Raw genomic sequence first — 407 nt, 5'->3', positions numbered from 1 at the left:
AAAGAGAAGAGAAGAAAGAAAAGAAAGAAAGAAAAAGAAAGAAGAAAGAAAGAAAGAAAAGAGAAGAAAGAAAGAAGAAAGAAAGAAAGAAAGAAAATAAATGAAAATATATTTGAACATGGAGTATAACACATTTAAGGGAGAAAATGTAAATGCATTCCAGTACCAGGGATGATATCTTGGCTAACTTCTAGACTAATGACAATAGAATAACTTCACATTGTCTTGGTAGGATTAATTTTATTTTATTTCAGAATGTAGGTACACATCAAAACTTAATTTTCAAGTCCAACTGCTGGGAACGAGAGGCCTTCTCAGAGGTTCCCATAGTGTTCAAATCCAGCTAGGTCCACCAAAAACATTCCAGCACTCTAGAAACATCTTACCCTTTCCCACAGCATCTTGAT

Source organism: Erithacus rubecula, assembly GCF_903797595.1.
Source record: "Erithacus rubecula genome assembly, contig: SUPER_Z_unloc_1, whole genome shotgun sequence".
NCBI classification, from domain to species: Eukaryota; Metazoa; Chordata; class Aves; order Passeriformes; family Muscicapidae; genus Erithacus; species Erithacus rubecula.
Note: the sequence above shows the minus strand (reverse complement) of the source record.